This window comes from Dasypus novemcinctus, chromosome 13, assembly GCF_030445035.2.
Source record: "Dasypus novemcinctus isolate mDasNov1 chromosome 13, mDasNov1.1.hap2, whole genome shotgun sequence".
Classification (NCBI taxonomy): Eukaryota; Metazoa; Chordata; class Mammalia; order Cingulata; family Dasypodidae; genus Dasypus; species Dasypus novemcinctus.
The window spans coordinates 10,252,022-10,270,916 of NC_080685.1; the positions used below are offsets into that span (position 1 = coordinate 10,252,022).

Here is an 18,895-nt window from a genome sequence, read left to right on the forward strand (position 1 = left end):
CAAATCCACTGCCACATAAAGATAAAAAATGCATCCTCTACCATCAAGGAACTTGTAGGATAGAAAGGCAGACAGGGTTTTACAGACAATGGCAATGTACAGTGAACAATCTCTAAAATAAAGATTCTCTAACAGCATGGGGGGACCACTGATTTAGAGATATCCCACATACTCTTTGGAAGATGAGTGAAAATTATCAAGGCAAAGCCATGAACTAGTAACAAGAGGAGGCATTAGCAAACTTGGGGGTGTGTGGGGTAGAATGTGGCATCGGATTGGATCTTTAAGGGTAGTGGATAGGGTTGAAGTTAGGATAAGGTAAGACCCGAAGTTGAGGATGAAGAAAATCACATAATATTATGTGTTGTGTTAAGAATTCGAATTTGTTTTTGTTCAAGGCAATGGGAGTCTCAGTATGTCAAATAATGAACAGTTAATATTTACTGAAGGCTTAAAATGTGCCAGTTATTATCTTCCTAATGCTTTATGAGGTATAAGCTATTATTTTTCCAGTTGTACAGATACAAAAACTGAGATAGAAGTTAAGCAATTGCTGAAGGTCACATAGCTGGGAAGCAGTTCAGTCTGAATGTTGATTAGGTTTTCATTTCAGAAAGATAACACGATGCCCAGAGCTTCAGGGTCACGACTGCATAATGCATGCAAGGGCGGCAAGGAAAAATGGAGAAGGGGGGCGAGGGGTGGTGCTGCTGCTGGGAGCTGGGGGTATATATCAAAACCTCGAGTGGAGTTGGCCACTTGGATATATGGATGTGGATTAGGAAATGAGGTCTGCACTGAGGCACAGACTTTAGAATCACTGGGATAAAGGACAGGGCATAGTTTCACCTGAAAGCTATGTGAATTAAGATAAGAATTTTGAACAGATCCTTGGGACGGGGGTAGGAGGGGGCACTTAAGCAGCAGACAGAAGAAGTAAAGGGAAGGGAAAAAAATAAAGGAAACTGACAATGAATGGGGAGAGAAGCAGGAAGAAATTCAGGAAAGAGAGTTTCCTTGGAAGCCTAAGAGAGAGAAAATTTCACAATGGTCAGTGGTAATGTTGCAGAGAAGTCAAGAAGGCTAAGGACCAAAAATTCTTAGAGTGTATCCAATAAGAGGTCATTTTCTGTGATGGTAGCTGCAGGATGAGTGAAGTGATGGGATGGGAAGCCCAACTGCAGGGGCTTGAGGAGTGAAGGAGGATGAGATGAAGGCAAGGGATGGGACAAGTCGGGCGGGTGGGAGAGATGGAGAACAGGAGCCGAGAGAAGCTGGGCCCCGGGGCTTGCCTTTCTTTGTGACGTGAATACATTTTACATCTACCCATGGAAGTCAAATGAACTCAAAAGCGTGAAGACACAGGACAGAGCAAATACAAAACTCAAGTAGGAAGGAAGAAGACCTAGACTCCTTCACGATGCCTTTGGAAGCTGTTCCGCCCTGGTCCTGCCACCTGCAGCTTTCTTGTTTAGGCCTTAATGTCTTCTCGTCTGGGAGAAAAAGGGATGGAATATTTTCCCAACTTCAGTCCATTTCCACATTTTTTTTGCCCAATTCCGCTTCCTCAGACTATGCCTCTGCCCAAGTGATTCCAGTGTTATTCTGCTCCCTTAAAAATAACAACACCCTTCCTTTCTAGACACACTCACAGCCCTTCTCATCTGGTCTTACCCACACTTCCATCCTTCTACCTGGCCCACCCACCTCCACACACCATAATCCTGAAGCTCTTGTGCGCCTTCTACCCCACATCCACGTTCTGTCACGCTGCCTTCTGGTTTCTTCCCGTCTATCTAAATCCTACCTTTGTCAATGTCTCAAACTATGTGCGTCCTCTTTACAGAGGGAGCCATGGAATGGTATTACTTCTGATACATCCTTCGCAGGTCAAACATCCTCATAAATATTTTCCACATGCCACACTCTGTGAAATGCATCAAGGATGCACACACCAAAGATATAGGCCACACCAACGGCAGGACACGGTCTCTTTGGTACTTAAACTACCTGGCTACAGCACTCGCATCCGATCCTCTATCTAACACTCATGACATTTAAAAATGCGTGTGTAATTTGTCCTCATAACTAGACTGTAAGCTCTTTGAGGATAGAGGCTATATAATGAATGAAAGCATTAATACTGATCATCTAAAATTTCCATCTCAGGAATGCACAACAGAAATTGAGTATCTATTTTGCTGAAAGGACATGTCAAAATTGGACAATGTTTACAGCCTCGGAATAATAAGAATCTGTGTAAATTGAATTTTCTTTTTTTTCCATGATATACTAGAATGTAAATAAATATAGTAGCTCCACAGCTTGCTCCTTTTATCACTTTAGAAGCTTTTTCCTCAAGGCATTTTTATGCGTGCTTGAATTTATTTCCTCGTACACTTGCTTGTATGCTGCATGCCTGCTTGGAAAGCTATGCCTCTAATTTTCACTTCCATTTCTAATTTTTTTTCTTTGTAAACTTAAGACCTCTCACATTTCTGCTGGAATGTAATTTAATTTCTCCATGTTATGAAACTGTGTTGGAAACTCTCTTTTAGTTAAAAGGTATCATCTGCAAACTCCAAACTTGGATTTTTATGAAATTTATTGCCCACATCATGACACATAACTACTCTTGGCTTTCTGGGACTGCTCTTTCATTAAAGTTTTTATAGTTATTCTATTAGATTTTTTATTTTTGATATACACATCTGACACTAGTTTTGTTTTTTTTTAGCATTATTCTGTGATGTATCTTATTTTCATTTTTGGCATTTTCTTCGTTTTGTGTGCAGCACAGCATGCATATTCATTTCTCAAACATCCCTTTTCATTTAAAATAATGCTCATATGATTCTCTGTTACATATTTGGTTTTCTTTCCTTTTTAGCCCAAACCTTGCTCTGAGAATTTAAGCACGGTTTCTTGAAAATGCATTCTGTTTCACCAGAGTCATTTTTGAAACGTTCAAGTTTGCTTTTTCATCTGTCTCGTAAGATGTTTTACAATAGAGCTAGTAACCGTTAGACTGATCATCGCTGCCACCGTGCCCTTTGACCCTAGCCGTCGGGCACTCATGCTGTGCCCCAGAGCCCTGGTGCACACGGGACACGTGGGCACGCTCAGACCCGAGAGCCCAGCCGGGCCCGGGCAGTGGGCGCTGGGCAGGCGGGGCTGACTCGGTCCTCGGGGGAGGCGGGGACTCAGGGGGGCGTGAGGCTGCACCCAGGTCTCAATGGCCTTCGAGCCCGATGGGGCCGCCTGGCACCTGCAGTTCCCCTGACGCTCTGCACACAGCCAAGGGTCCCTCGCTCGGCCACGCAGTACCAGCTTCAGTACCGGGCCACCAAGCATGCTCAGCTCATCACAGGTAAGCTCCTAGGCATGGCGGCGGAATCGGAGTCACAGGTCCCAAAGGGGCAGCGCGTCGAACCCAGGAAGGCACGTTCGAGGTTGCGGTCTCCCTTCTCTGTCCTCACTTAGAGCAGATACGTCTCCCCAGTAGGGCCTCGAGACCCAGGCAACAAACCACCCGGCCTCGACTCTGGGCGTCCCTGGCTTGCTCCTGAGAGTGAGAGCAGCACCGCCCTCATCTGGGAGCTTGGTAGAAAGAGGAAATCTCAGGCCCGCCTCGGCCCTTCTGAGTCAGGACCTGCCCTTCACCAGGGGCCCGAATGCCTGCTGTGGCTGGAGAAGGGCCGCATTTCAGGGCCCACGCCAAGGCCAGTGCCCACGGAGAGCCAGGCTCCCGCCAGACCACCCCCGCTTCAGGCACCGAGGAGGCCCCCCAAAGCCCCTGCCCCAAATCACAGAGCATGCTCACTGCCAGGCCCTACAGAAGTCTCCTCCCCAGGAGCACCCCTGGGGGTGGACGTCTGGGCCCATTCGGTGGCCGAGGGACAGCAATGTGTCCGGGGGAGGGGTGTGCTGGCCGTTGAGGCTGGGTGTCCACATGCAAGCACCAGGGCTGAGCATAGCCAGGTGGACGGGGGTGAGGGTGGCAGGGGCCTCTGGCTCAGCTCTTGCTTCTGGTCCCCACAGATGTCAGAGAGAGCCACCTCTGTCCATTCATAGCAGAGATGCCCTCTTAGTGGGGTCCAAGCTGTGTGCAGGGTGACCGCTATGAAAGACTGCTTTCCACACATGAGTGCTGTTAATATTGTGAAATTTTTCATACCAAAATGTTAGGTTGGATTCCAAAACTATTTGCCTTAGTCCAAGAAATTTCAACTTTAACGTTTGTCAAAGTAATGGTGGTTGGAGTCTTTAACTATAACTTCAACTCTTGGAAACTTCAGAATGGCTATGAAAATGGCTGTAAGTTTTCCATCCTCTACTTGTTCTTACGAAGAATCCAAAAGAGAGTGGCTATCAAGACTCTGAAGAGCCCATTGGTCGAGAATTGTAGATCATCATTTCTAACACAACACCTGATAATAGAAACTGCCAGATGTGCTCACGTTTCTCATGAAAACATTTGGAAATACTTTATTTGGAAATTCTTATGTAATATAAATTCAATATTTAGGATTTGTTCCATCACTCTTTTTTTCTTTTCCTCTAATACCAAGACTGTGTATTGAATTTTTCTTCAAGAAATTTCACAAAAATACCAAAAAACCCATCTAATTTGCCCCAACGTACCATACACATATGACCATTTTTGTGTGTGCCACGAAGTGCAAGGGGCGAGACGCAGGGATCACCTGGACAGAGCAGGTTAAGAGCAGGTGAGGAGTTAGGCAGGCTGGGCAGGGAGGGAGAGGACACTCGTGCTATTAGAATGTCGGGGGTCTTTTGGGTCACCATCAGTTATTGCCTCTTACTTTCTCTTGAATTATATCCTTTAATAAAGTGGGTGCCCTTCCTTTTTAAAATTAAAAAACAAAACAATACAGATTTTCCCCTCAAAGAGATTAGCTTCAAAAAATGTTAACATTTCCCTAACATATAATTATCATGTTCCAAAGACCCAAAAGTGCTGTCAATGTGACTGAAATCAGAATGTAAATATTTTATAAACAGCTGTCAAATCTCAATTGACAGAAAACAAAAAGCCCCCGAATTGCTGTAATCTAACCAGGAGGCTACAGTCACTTAATTGACAGATAAGACATTTTCCCAGTTTCCATTTTCCTGCCAGCAATTTTAACACGCTGGCATAGTAGGCCGTTCTGGATGGTCACCGTGACAATTCACTTGAAGATGGAATCAACTCTGCAGTGCTCCAAGGGAGATGCCCAAGCACAGGAACTGAATTTTGTTTCATGCACCATTATTCACACTCATTGCATTTTGAATCTCTTTTACTAACATGGGCTAAATACTGGTATCGAGGGAATACGATGATGCCCATAAAATAAAAGAGAGGCAACATCGTACTCTTAACAGTTCAATAATTTATTATTTCACTCTTTTAAGACTTCATTCCACAATCTTCTCTGATTGTCTATGTGCCAGGCTTGGCCAATAAATCTGTGTAAGTTCCCAAGAATGGGGCCCCATCAGCCGGCACCACAGACCTGAAATCCCACTGAGGACAAACACCCGACGTGGCCCCTCTGCGGATTCACCGCTGCCTTCTGTTTATGCCTCTCTCGGATCCTCTGCCCAGCTCTTACTATTTTCATCTCCTTTTCCTTTTTCTTCCTTCCTGTCCATGCAGTAGACATGTCAGTGGTATCCAGCAGCAGGGCTCAGTTTTGTGGGGCTGGGGAATATTTGACCCAAGACATTTTCTGACACTTCATTCATCTAGTCTCCAGCACCCAGCACTGCTGGAGGCCAGACATCCTGGTTTCAGCAGTGAAGAGGACAGACTGGGTCCCTGCCCCACGGAACTTAGATCCTGTCAAGGCAACAAAATGGAACCAAAGTGGTAGGATTCTTCGTGTCCAGCCTAAATCCCTTAAGCTATAAATTAAGTGTTACACGTTGATAGAGGGGAAGTTCAGTACATCTGAAAAAGACAACTTTCAGATTTTAAAAGGAATGAAACCTGGGTGCCAGGGGTGATGCTTAATTCAGGAGGGGTTGGGGAAGTTCTCAGCAGCTGAAATCTGAATGGGAAGGGCCAAGTGGTGGGGCAGAGCACAGTGGGCAGTGCAAAGGCCCCGAGGCCCCAAGAGGGGAAAGAAAGAAAGAAAGATTCAGGGAATAAGGTGAAAAAAATCCAGGGAGGGTAGAGTTTAGGAAGCCAGGGGGAAAAGGTCCAGAGAGAAACCAAACTATACTGGGTTTGTAAATTACGGTAATGCTTTTGGTTTGACTCTAAATGTGGGGCGGGGGTGGGGTGGAGGGTTTTAAGTAGTTTTCAGTCAGGCGAGCAACAAGATCAGATTTGTGTTTCCCAGAGATGGTGCTGAATGTTGTGCACAGGACATAGTCTAATGTGGCAAGAATGGAAGCCAGAACCATTAGGAGGCTAAGGCGGTCCTCAGGCAAGTGAGGATGAAGAGTTGGTTGAGGGTTGGAACAGAGGAGATGGAAAGAAATGAGGAAATTTAGGATGTATTTCGGCAGAAAATGAGGGAAAAGGGAAATAACTGATACCTCCTAAGCTCAATGGCCATAAAGAAAAACTTGGCACAAGACGAGCATTTCCCTGCCTTAGCAAAGGAGACCCAAGGAGGTAAACTATTATTTTGAACTAACAGATTATCTGAGATGGAAGTGACAGTTGAGACCATTTGGTCTCACACCTTCAGTTTTAAAGATAAAGAACAAAGGTCCCGACAGGTGAAATGGCTTTTTTAAGCCACAAAAGAGCTGGCGCTCTTACCTATGTTTGTTTCCTATCTCTTATTTTCTGGTCCAGGGGTTTTTTCCATTATCCAGCACCTACACTCTCCTGACTCAGCTCAGTAACTTACTCAATACCTTGCATTTTTTCCTAAAGAAATGAATTTCATTACATAACTTCTCTTTTGTCTATAATACCTTTTTTTCCCCTGACCTAATAAGCATGGGTGAAGTAATGGAGATTGTTAGAAGGACAATATATAAAATTAGGACTGTTAGTTAAAAGCTGGGGATTTGGTGTTCATACTTAAACAAGGAAATCCACATCTTTATTTAAAAAAAATACAGATGAAGCTCAAAATTAATATTACTTTCACTTCTTTTGATAGGCAACTACAAGTCATACTGATTCCCCAAAATCAAGTAGAGGTTTTACTTCCTGTTCTTTTTTGTTCCTATATGAAATGTCCTCAGCTCATTAAGTATTATGAATGGGTCATATGATGGGCATTCTGAGTTACTGAAAGGTAGGTACATGTGTCTGGCATGATATCCAAATCTTCACTGCTATTGACTCAATTAAAGATATGATCAGCTCTGAGTGACAGAAGACCTAATGAGGTAACAAGCATGCTACCACCGTTGGGCAGGCCCAGCACGTTGAGATGCGGCCTCGTCTCCTGCTGGGTGAGTGCTTGGCGCGGGGAGATTGTCGCCCCCTGCTACTCTTGCCCGTAGCGGCTGCCTCCTCTATCTCCAGCCAGCATCCGGTCTCCATAGGGGCCGCCCTAGGGTAATCGGCCTGCCTCTCCCGCGCCTCACCAGAACCCAACCCACAACTTCCCCTTATCTTCTGCCCTAGCCCCCTTATACCCCCCGCCAGAATGATAACCTCACCTCTGCCCCTTTACCTAGCAACAGCCTCCAACAACCAATCGGAGGTCGCCTTCAGCTTAAGCCAATCCGCACCCCACACGTCGCCCCTTACCCTCGTATGTACCTCACCCCCAACCGTCCCCCAGCCAATTAGCAGCCTCCCCTCACATACATTGCCTTAATTGGCTTAGCCTTGCTACCGCCAGCGCCCTAGCCTATATAAACGCTTGTCTTCCTCAATAAAGCAGACGCGTTGCCACCACTCTCCATCTCCGCAGCATTCTTCGCCGCCGCTGTGCGTCCGCCCTTGACACCGCCCGCTGTCCGCCGTGCGCCCTCAACCTAACAAATGTATTTAAATTGGGGTTTGTCTCATGCCATACGAAATTTCAGATGGTAGTCCATGCCAGAGCTCAAGCAGTCAGGATCTTTTCATATCCCCATTCCATTATTCTTAGTTGCAGCTCTCTCCTCATGACTGCAAGAAGAGGGCTGTATTTCCAGGTAGAAAGATAGGGTAGAATCAAAGGAAAAAGTTAAAAGAAATTCTCCTCTTTTCTCTTGAAGCTCTGCTGTTTTAATTCAGTAAGGAGTCTGATAAGACAAGGGTTTGTTTTGTTTGTTTTTTTAAAACTGGGCATACTGCAACCGTTCCAAACATCAGGATTTTGTTGGGAAGGAAGGAGGGGAGAATAGATATTGGGTAAGCTATTAGAAGTGTCTGCTTACTAGAGAAAGTGTTACTACAATAAAATCTAGACAGGATTGTGTTCTAGGTAAAAATACTTTCTATGTTGACATTTCTTCATGCTCACAATCAGATTTTACATGGTATTCTGAATAAAGACAATATAAATCAAGGGATAAGACTTAATCTTCTAAGAATTAGACAACCTTTAATGTCCAAAAGATATGCTAAAAATTCAGACATTTACACAAATTTAAAAAAAATTTCCATTGCTACATTTAAGATGGAAATGAGCACTTAAAATAAGCTTATTTCAAGTCTCAATAAACATTTTTATTATAATTTTGAATCTGATGAGCAAACGGGCACATTATATCTTTATTAAGTGACAGAAAAACTAAAGCACAATTGTATGTTTTTATTATGATGCATATAGTAGCAACTGCAAATCATGATGAAAAACACTATTTGTAAATTCTTATTCCTCATGAATTTGTTTCCGCAGATTAAATCACCAAGACTTTTTTTTTTAAAGCAAAGCATTTTGCTAGAGAAAGAATCTTACCTTACAGTACCTTAGCTGAAGTTCTGAATGTCATTTATTTGGCCACTAATCAGAACACAGGTGCTAGAAAAGAATAAGAAAATGGGATTAGCATATAATGAGGATCCTGGAAAAAGGAAAATCAATACATTACAGAGAATGATTTAAGAGAGTGGGAGAAAATTACAGAATTTTCAAGTTGAAAAGGACCTCATAGATCATGGTGTATCATTTCCTCATGTAACTGAAGAGGACACGGAAGGTCAGAGAAGTCAGAGTACCCGTCATTGGAAATAGAAACTTATCTATTGACTTCCAACCAAAGACTCTTTCTATAGCTCTACTCCTCAGAACATCCCTCAGCTGTTTCACAATAAAGGACCATACAGTAAAAATAAGAGAAAACAAAAGCAGCTGCTCATGCCTTAATTTTACATTTTAGTGATGGGCGGCTTTCTTTTCGTGAATCCGTTAGTGTTGTCTTCTTTCAAAGGGAAGTCGCGGGGTGTGACCCCTTAGAAATTCCGCCCGCTACCTTCTCTCAGACAATATTGATAAATCTTAACCAACATTTCCTACCCCCGTTTTGGATGGTGCCATTCTCCTTTCTGAAACATGCAGAACCACACATGTCGGCCAGCACCTTGGACAGCATCTCTTTTAGGAGGATGACTGGTTAAAGGCAAAGGAGAGCCTTTCCTTGAGAAAGGAGGAGGGAGCTGTTGGGAAGGACCCTGGTGGAGGACAGAGGGTGAGGAGGGCACAGCGAGTGCCGTGGAGGATGGGAAGGTGAGGCCTGAGAAGACACTGCTGGGTTTTGAGAGGAGGACCTTGCAGCATCCAGAGTGGAGGACGTGGAGTTGGGTTCCTGGAGGACGGGTCGAGGCTGTGAGGGCAGGACGCAGAGTGACCTGAAGGCCTGAGCGAGGGATTCCCCTGGGAGAGGAAGGAGAAGGCTGGTGCAGCCTCCACTGTGTGGCCCGCAGACAGGAGGGATCTGGAAACTGTCACTGGTTGGTGACACGACAAGCACAGAGGTTGAAACTTATACAGCAAGTGGGCAATGTAATTTTTTAAAAAAGATCAGGGTGCTTGTTCTTTTTTTTTCTTTTTTATCCCCCACCCCTTGCGGCTTTTTGCATGCTGTCTGCTCTCTGTGTCCATTCGCTGCGGGCTCTTCTGTGTTCTTGCTTGTCTCCCTTCTTTTTTGTTACATCACCTTGCTGAGTTGGCACTCCGTGGTGTCTGTGGGCCAGGCGGTGCTCCGCGGCATGCGGGCGAGCCTGCCTTCACAAGGAGGCCTCGGGACGCGAACCCAGGGCCTCCCATATGGTAGACGGGAGCTCATCGGATTAACCCACAGCCGCTTCCCCTGGGCAATATAATTTTGATGATGGTTAAAACTGCTCATTGAAAAGAGATTTGTATTTTGCATGCTGTGTTGTTTTTCATTCACTTGTGCTTACTTATTTGTTTGAGGAAGCAGTCTGCAAAGGTTGAGGAAATAACAAAGAAAAACCAGTGGTCTCTCATCAGTTTGAGAAGCGGTCTTAGTGAACGCCCCAACACCACGGCCTCCTTTCCCTGGCCTCTTCCTCTCCTACCACTTTCTGTGTTGGTGGAACAATCAATCAAAGGCCCCTCTCCTCCTCTGGGCAAAGACAGACCTTCCTGACTCAGGCTTTCCCAGGAGGCCCCATCTGAGACGTGTGTCCTGAGGACAGAAGATGGCTGGAGCGGATCACGTCCTGAGGGCCACTCACCTATGTACAGGGAAACTGAGGCTGAGGCTTAAGTGACTGCAGATGACCCAAAGTCACCACGTGCTGAAGCAAGATGGCAGGCGGTGTCTGTGAGGGTTCAACCTTCCTCTTCCTCTTAAGGCTCCGTGGTCCCAGCTTCTTCCAACCTCAGCTGTAGGCTGGCATAAGGTTTGTCTCCTCCCTAGAGCTATAGGATCCTCCGTGTATCTTCTCTGTGTGTCTACTTGTGTGGGAGAGCCTGTTTTATCAGCCCAAGGGCTGGGACTCAACAATGAATGTTGATCTGGTTGAACAAAGCCCTAATCTTAACATCATTTAATCAGATGTCTCCGCAGAATCTAATACAATCGAAGGGTGTCATGCCCAGAGAAAGAGACCAATTTACAAACAGAAATCAATACCTCTTCTAGAATTCATAAATAATATCAAACTGCCACACAAGGGCTCACAAGCACAGAAAGGAGCATTAAGACATGACCTTTAGGGGAGGCAGGTGGGACTATTTTAAATGAGACTGGAGAAAGCAGGCCAGCATTTGAGGAAGATGTACATGCTCACTGGCTCACCCAACACCATCCCATACATCCCAACACCATCCCATACATGGCCTGAATCCACCAACCCAAGGGGACAACTTGCCTTATTCCCTGCCCAGGAACTGGGCAAGGCTGCGTATGAAGGCTGAGAGCCCTCAAGTCTTACAGCTCCCAGGGTTTCTTTATTTCTTTATCTATTTATCTAGCTAGCTAAGTCTTTTCTTATCTCTAGCTACCTATTGAAAAATCTTGTTCTCAGTGGCAGCTTTGAGACAGTCCTGTACTGGAAATGAGCTTTGACCAATGGTCTGACATTGTGGCATAAAGAAGAGATAACCCTTGGAAAACACATTCTAGGAAAAGAAAATGTCATTATTATTCAGGGAAAGGATTGAAAAAGCCTTGTACCCTATTGAATGAAAACTCTGAAGTGCTCCATTCAGTAAGCCGCTCTCCATGGAAAAACACATTCTGATCTAAAAGTCAATGCTATCATTTTCCCCATAAAACCAGTTTAAATAAGTGGCTAACTCACTAAATGATTTCCTGTCACCTTTAAAAGTTTTACAAAAAAACCTGTAAGAAAGGAAAAGGCCCTGTCTTGAAAACTCCTTAGTTTTATAAACATTATATATAAGTTTAAAATACAACTCTTCAAGCAGAGATGGTTCATTTCAGCTACTCAGAAATGTTAATCACCCTTTTCTTCAGGTAACCTTTCTGCAGCCCCTCTCAGGTGGCTTATAATTGGAATCCTTAAATTCAGCTCCTCCCTCCCACCCCTGAATCTCAAGTCAGGGCATCATACACACGTGAAAGCCAGGAAGGGATATTTCTTATTTTTGGTCAAGCCAGTGTTACAGAATTGACCAAGCATCTGATATTTCATTAGTGTTTATAGGGATTTGAGGAAGTGATTTTAAAGGAAAAAATATATATGGGACTTTAGATTCTCAAAAAGATATTTTTTTGCTTTAAAGTACCACTGGTGAATTTTGCAGCCAGAGATCTCTCCTTTGTAAGTATAATTCATCAAGAAAACTTTGGAACTGATTAGAAGATGAAGACTTTAGTAATGATATTGGCTCAATTTAAAACAACTTAAGCAAATACATTCTTAAAAATTAAAAATAAATAATGAATGTAGTTTTTAAAAAAAAATCTAAAATAAGGATTTTCTTGCTTAAAGGATAATGTGTTTTTCTCCTTCATTTTTTCTTTTTCACTCTTTCTTACACTACTGAGAGGAAATTTCCATGCTGGATTGTTAGCAATAGCTGAATCTGGATTTTTAAGTCACTGGGTTCTGTGCCTTGGTTTTCTCACCTACAGACTAAACTTACCTCTGAGAAACAATAAAATAATTAAACCTTGTGAAAAAGAGAAAGGAGAGACTCCATCTAAATGTTAAGGTGGCTGCTTATTAAGTGATGTGTGATTCCTTTTTTTTCGATCTAGTACTCTTGTGTTCTAAGGTTTTGTTTTGTTTTTCTTTTTAATGAGCATCCATTATATTCTAATGAAAGGTGACTGGAGATGAAGCGTGAACTCTTCTCCATGTTAGACAGGGTCCCGCAGTGCCCTACACTCTACCAGCCACTCTAACTTTCTCACTGCACCTCACTTCTGCGCTTTAGGTTACTCTGTGTCTTACCATTCTTCTTGCAAAAAAAGATTACTCCTATTTATCTTCCCATGTGTCTTTCTCTTTCATGGGGACAAGGGCAAGAACTAGGTACCTTAAGACATGTGTTTACACTACATGGTTGACAAAGTAGACATACTCCTATGACCAGAGAAAACAAAGAAGTTAAGACTGGACAACACAGGGTCTCCAGACCAGAAAGATGTTGGCATAACCTGCTCCAGGGTGCTGTTCTCCCAGAGAATCTTTGATCAACTAGCAAGAACTGGCAGAGTCATCTCTCAAAATGCCAGAAAAAAGTTAAAGGGTTGTAATAACTGGGTGAGTGTCAAATCAAGAAACTACAGTCTGATAAAGGGTAGGAGAGGCTCCTAGCACCCTTCTTGGTCCTGCATGGAGACATGCTGTGAGTCCCTGGACCTGTTCTGGAGGGGACAGAGGAACATCTAGCACATACACGGGTGCCTGTATGTCAAGGCCAATTTACAGGGAGGCAGTCTAAACATCCGAGCAGGACATTTATCTCTGGCGCTGCCCTCCCAGAAAGTACTCAAAGACAGAAGTGGCTTGCAAACAGCCAAAAGCAGTATAAGATGGTTAAGTCACAGGGACCTTGGGCAAAGGATTTCCTGCCTTAAGAAATATAATAGTGCACCTGCACAGTGGGAAAGTCCACTGCATAGGGAAAGAGGGGACATTCCCATTCCTGTAAATGTGGGAATTCCTAAGGCCACAAAACAAGCACAGGCCTAGGACAAGAAACAGGCTCAGAAAAGACAGGCTGCACTTCATGCTCCACTGGGCTGTTCTCCTTAATCCAAGGGCTATACTCTGAATGAGGTGCCAACGAGAGCCAATTTGCAAAGACGTGAAAAGGTGGTTTTTGTGTTGTCTGTTTATGTTGTTTTTTGTTTGTTTATTTACATTGCTTGTTTTTGTCAGCGCCTTTCAAGGAAATCACTCTCCTATCACTGAAGGAACAGATACCTGAGGAACTAAATCCCAGAGTTAAAACTTCAAAATATTAAAGTGTATAGAGTGCAACAAAAGATAACAAGACAAAGAAACAGAAACAATGGTCTGCCCTAAGGAATAAGATAAAAATCAAGAAACTACCAATTAAGAGGACCAGTTTTGGACATACTGGACAAACTTTTAAAAAATGATCCTTAACATGCTCAAGGAGACAAAGGAAAACACAGAGAAAGAACTAAAGGGTACTGGGGAAAGGATGAATGATCAATATGAGAGTCTTGATAAAGAATAATTATTAAAAGGAACCAAACAGAACTACTGGAGTTGAAGACTACAATAACTGAAATGAACAATCCTCAGAGTAGTTTCAACAGCAGATTGGAGCTGACAGAAGAAAGAACCGGCCAACTCAAAGATAAGACAATTGAAATGATTCAGGCAGAGGGGTATAAAGAAAAAAGAATGGAAAAAGTGAACAGAGACTAAGAGAACTATAGGACACAATCAACCATACCAATATGCATACTATGAGAGTCCAAGAAGGAGAAGAATGAGAGAAAGGGGCAAAAGGAATACTCAAAGAAATAATGCAGAATATTTAAAAATGTAATGAAAGTCCGAATATGCACATGTGTGAATTCCAACAAACCCAAATAAGATACACTTGGAAAGAACCGTGACCAGACACATACTAGTCAATCTGTCAAATGACAAGAACAAAGAGAGAATTCTGAAAGCTGCAAGAGGAAAGCAATGTGTCATGTTCAAGGGAGCCCCAATCAGATTATCTGCTGATTTCTCATCAGAAATCACAGAGGCAAGAAGGCAGTAGGAAGAAATATTTACCAGCAAGAAAACAATTATCAACCAAGAATTTTATAACTGGCAAAGTAGCTTTCAAAAAGGAGGGATATTTTAAGACATTCCCAGATAAAATTTGAGGGAATTTGTCACCACTACCCTTCTCCTCCAGGAAAAGCTAAAGGGGGGTACTTAGATTGAAAGGAAAGGACAGGACTGAAGCAACATAAGGGAAAAAAAGGACCTCCAGGAAAGGAAACCAATGGATAATTGTAAATGCCAATACTGTTGTGTTATATTCTTTGGTATGTAACTCCACTTATTATGTCTTACAGATGCTAAAAGGCAAATTCATAAAAAGTAATTATAACTCTGTTTTTGGATATACAATACAAAAAATATAATTTGTAATGAGAACAATAAAAAGGTCAGGGCATGGAAGGGTATAAAACTGTGATTATGTCTGCTACTGAAGTTAACTTGTGATCAAACATAATGTGATTATATAGATAAGAATGTTAATTTTAAGCCCATGGTAACCAGAAAGAAAATACATGAAAAATATATAGATGAAAAAAATGAAAAGGAACTGAAAATGAAACAACACAAGTAATTAAAATAAACATGAAAGTAGACATTAATGGAAGAATTGAGGTACAAGGAAGGTATAAATTAACAAAGATTAAATGACAAAATGGCAAAAGAAAGTCCTGCATTGTCAGTAGTTACTTTAAATGTAAATGTATCAAACTCAAAAATCAAAAGGTAGAGATTGGTAGAATGGATTAAAAGCATGACCCAACCATACAATGTTTATAAGACAGCCACCTTAAAATCAAAGACACAAGTAGGTGGAAAGTAAAAGGATGGAAAAAATATATAAAATATATATAGTCAAAAACTGTTATGAGGGACAAAGGTCAATATATACTGATAAAGAAGTCAATTTAACAAGAAGACATAACAGTTATAAATATATATATACACCTATTGGCAAAGCCCAAAAATATATGAAGAAAATATTGACAGACTGGAAGGGAGTCTTTTACAGTAATACTTGGGGACTTCAACATACCAGTCTCAATAAATGATAGAACATCTAGACAGTAGAGCAACAAGGAAATAGAAGACTTGAGTGACACTCTAGACCAAAAGACCTAGCAGCCATATATAGAACAGTTCACCCAACAGAAACAGAATATACATTTTTTCCCAAGTGCACACGGACCATTCTCCAGGATATACCATATATTAAGTCACAAATCATTTTTCTATAAATTCAAAAATAGTGAAATCAAGCAGTGTCCCTTCTCCGACCACAAATGGAAACAAGGCTAGAAATCAATAACGAAGGGAGAACTAGAAAAGCAAAACAAAACACAAATATGCAGAAGTTAAATAATGCACTCTTAAAGGTTAAAAAGGAAATCGCAAGGTAAATTAGAAATATCTTAAGAGAAATGAAAACACAACATGCCAAACGTAAGACATATAGCAAATGCAGTCCTGAGAGGGAAAGGAATAGCTGTAAATGCTTACATTAAAAAAAGAGACTTTAAATCAGGGACCTAACCTCAAAACCTCAGAGAATTAGAAAAAGAGCTAACTAAATCCAAAAGGGACCTGAAGGAAGGAAATTATAAAGATTAGAGATAAATGAAATAGAGACTAATTATAATAATAAAAAATTGGAGAGAATTCACAAAATGAAAAGATGGATCTTTGGAAATAGGAAAAAAAAATGACAAACTCTTAGCTGGACCAACAAAGAAAACAGAGAGAGGACATGAACAACTAATTAAAATGAGAAATGAAAAGGGGGAACATTACTACTGACTGCACAGAAACAAGGATGATTATAGGAGGATGCTGTGAACTCTACACCATCAAATTAGACAAATTAGATGAAATTGAAAAATCAAGAAAAAAAATAAAAGATCTCAACAGACCAGTAACATAGGAAGTGATTGAATCAGTAATCAAAAACCTCTCCACAAAGAAAATCCCAGGATCATATGGCTTCCCTGGTGAATTTTACCAAATATTCCAAGAAAAATAAACTACAGTGCTACTTAAACTCTTGCAAAAAACTGAAGAAAAGAGACTATTTCCCTAATTCATTCTATTAGGTCAACATCACAATAATAGCAAAGCAGACTGATACCTCAAAAAAAGAATTTTACAGACCAATATTACCTTCTGAAAAGTTCTCAACAAAATACTAGGAAACTGAATCTAGCAGAATATTAAAAGAATTATATTCTATAATCCAATGGGATTTTCCCCAGGTATGTAAGAGTGGTTCAACATAAAAAATTAATTAATGTAATACAACATAATACATCAGAATTGACACAGAAAAGCATGTGAAAAAATCCAACACCCCTTCTTGATAAGAAAACTTTTAGAAAACTAGCATATATAAAAACTTAACAGCTAACATCATACTCAATAATGGAAGACTGAAAGCTTTCACTCTGAGATCAGGAAAAAGACAGAGATGCCCACTACTGCACTGTTACTCAACATTCTACTGGAAGTCCTAACCAGAACAATTAGGCAAGAAAAAGGAATGAAGTATCCAAATTTGAAAGGGAGATGTGAATCCTTTTCTTTTGCTGAGGACATGATCCTATATATAGAAAACCCTCAAATAGCCACAAAAAAGCATTTGGGCTAATAAACGAATTCAGTGAGGTGGTAATGTACAACCAATATGCAGTTATCAGTATTTTTCCTATACACTAGCAATGAAGAAGTTGAAGTGGAAATCAAGAAAAAATTCCATTTATAATAGCAATTAAAAGAATCAAACATGTAGGAATATATCTAACCTAAGGATATAAGGAACTTATAAATGAAAACTGTAAACATTTGCTAAAATGAATCAAAGAAGACCTAAATAATTGGGAGGACATCCATATTCATAGACTGGAAAATGAAATATTGTTAGAATGTCAATTCTATCCAAAGTGATTTACAAGTCCAACACCATCCTAAATCAACATTCCCAAAGCTTTCTTTGCAGAAATGGAAAAGCCAGTCATCAAATCTACATGGATATGTAAGGAGCCCCAAATCACCAAAGCCACCTTGAAAAAGAAGAACAAAGTTGGAGTGCTCACAGTCCCTGATTTTAAATCTTATTACAAAGCTACAATAATTAAAAAGTTTGTAGTAGTTGCACAGAGACAGAAATATAGACCACAGCAATTGAACTGCGGGTTCAGAAATAAACCCTCACATCTATGGTCAACTGATTTTTGACAAGGGTGCCAAGTCCACGCAATGTGTAACTAGCAGTTTCTTAACAAATAATACTGGGGAAACTGGATATCCATATGCAAAAGAATAAAAGTGGACTATGACCTACCAGATATAAAAATTAACTCAAAATGAACCAAACACCTAAAAATAAGAACCCAAACTATAAGATTCCTAAAATTTTATACCCTAGGGAAGCATCTTCAGGACATAGTGTTAGGCAACAGTTTTTCAGACTTTATAAAAAAAGAACAAAGAACATAAGAAAAAATAGATAAATGGGATTTTATAAAAAATAAAAACTTTTGTGCATCTAAGATTTTTATAATGAAAGTTAAAAAGGCAATCTATAGAATGGGAGAGAGTATTTTGAAAGCACATTATCTGATAAGGGTTTAATTTCCAGAATATTTAAATAAATCCTATAACTCAACAATAACACGAACAAAAAGACAACTCAATTAAAAATTGGGTAAATGCCTTGAATAGACATTTCTACAAAGAAGATACACAATGGCCAAAAAAAGAAAAAAAAAAGAAAAAAGAAAAGAAAAGCTACTCAACATCATTAGCCACTAGGGAAATGCAAATCAAAACTTCACTGAGAGACCATTTCATACCCACTAGAACTGCTACTATGAAAAAAAAAGGAAGTTAACAAATGCTGGAGAGGATCTAAAGAAATAGGAATGTTCATTCATTGTTGATGCAACATATAAAGGTTCTGCTGCTATGGAAAACAGTTTGGCAGTATCTCATAAAATCAAATACAGAATTACCATATGACCTGGCAATCCCACTTTTGGTTTAGACTCCAAAGAATTGAAAGCAGGTACTCAAACAGGTATTTATCTTCACATTGATTTTCATAGCACATTAGTCACAATTTCCCAAAGATGGACTTAACACAAGCATCCATCAACAGATAGATAAAATGTGGTGTATACATACCATTGAATATCATTCAGTTATAAAAAGGAAGTAAATTCTGACATATGCAACAACATGAATGAACCTTGAAAACATCAGCTTGAGTGAAATAAACCAGACAAAAAAGGATAA

The 18,895-nt window shown here is 41.0% G+C and overlaps 1 protein-coding gene across 3 annotated transcripts in view; it reads right to left on the reverse strand.

Moving 5' to 3' along the window:
- CHRM3 (cholinergic receptor muscarinic 3) overlaps positions 1-18,895 on the reverse strand; it is a 480,908-nt gene that overhangs the window by 244,231 nt on the left and 217,782 nt on the right. For 2 of the 3 annotated variants that reach the window (XM_004473140.4, XM_071207360.1), the window contains exon 3: positions 8,871-8,933. The gene's annotated coding sequence lies outside the window, so the exon portion shown is untranslated. The remainder of the gene's footprint in view (positions 1-8,870; positions 8,934-18,895) is intronic. The other variant, XM_004473141.4, reaches the window with a different exon arrangement.